This window comes from Nanorana parkeri, unplaced genomic scaffold (assembly GCF_000935625.1).
Source record: "Nanorana parkeri isolate BGI_ZX_2015 unplaced genomic scaffold, ASM93562v1 scaffold104, whole genome shotgun sequence".
Classification (NCBI taxonomy): domain Eukaryota; kingdom Metazoa; phylum Chordata; class Amphibia; order Anura; family Dicroglossidae; genus Nanorana; species Nanorana parkeri.
This window is the reverse complement of record NW_017306372.1, coordinates 542,963-544,297: the sequence shown is the minus strand read 5'-3', so window position 1 is coordinate 544,297 and position 1,335 is coordinate 542,963.

Below are 1,335 nucleotides of genomic sequence, written 5' to 3'. Positions count from 1 at the left end.
TTATAAAGGTAAAAACAGACGTTCACTGTAATCAAGTGACAGTAGTATGTGAACAATTGGTGATTTAACTGTGTTACAAACCTAATGGACTTTACATATATGCTTCTTGCTACAAAATACAATGTAATTAAAGACACACAACGCAGTGCTGATCTTACCTGTATATAGTTAGAACAGTATATATACACCAACTAGGCAAACAAGGGCTAGGGGACCAATTCCAAGGATCTATCCTCTACATCTTTTAGGTCCATCCAGTCTTGGTGTTTGTAGATACATGAGCCACAATCTGCCTCCAGCTCTGATACAAAGCACAGAGTGCCTGAGTCCTATATGCAATATCCTGTCTGTGCTCAGCAAAGCACATTTATTACAGTCACACTAAATACTGCGCATTATATAATAATTACAGCAGAGGATGTCCCTTGAAGAGAAGGCAAATTACACAAACCTTGTTAATTAGAACATAATTTCAAGTTTGAACCATTATCACTGACAATGCAGTCTAATTAACACGACTCTGTTAATCTGCTTCTTCCAAGAGCACAGAGGGGTTTTATCAACTTAAAGAGCTCATGTATGATGGACTAGGCTGGCAGTCATTAATAAAAGATTTGCACCGATTCTCAGTGCTGACACGGAATTTATGACACACATACACATGCACAGTGTATTACAGACTGGAGTGTCTCTCATTTTGCAGCACTATTATGAAAAGTAATAAATTCGTCAAAGCGAATTAAGCATACAAATCAGATGAGGCATAACAGATTACATATTGGAGTGCTGTGTCTCCCCCAGCCTAAATGAAATTTCAATCTAATAATTCCTTCCTTGCCCGGCCATAATTTGCTTAGAGATGTTGTTCTACGTGGTGCACAGCGCTATTCACACTATAATTAAATGATCCTCAAGCTCTTAACTTTGATTTATTTCATTGCGACGAGATGGCGACAGTGAAGGCTGCACAATGCAATTTTGGGATTTCCTAAAAAAAAAAAAATCGCAATTGTTTTTCATGCGATTTAAATATAGAAGACTCGGGGAAGCTTTATTAACAAAAAGAGACCTTTTAATTTTCACTAAGGGTTAACACTACACCATTTGGGCAGCAGCTGTCACAGGTGAAATTAACCATTTCATGCCTGAGCCATATGGTTCAGAGATTCCCTCCTTTGTACTTTGGGATCATTGAAGTTTGCTGCACTGGATTCCTTGTAGATCGCTGGGAGTGACGTTCAATGCATGGAGGGATCTAAAAATAGCAGCTTCCAGATTAGAGGGGTGGGGGGGGGGGGGGGGTTAAAAAAATTAAGTTTTAAAAGGTGGGAGTAT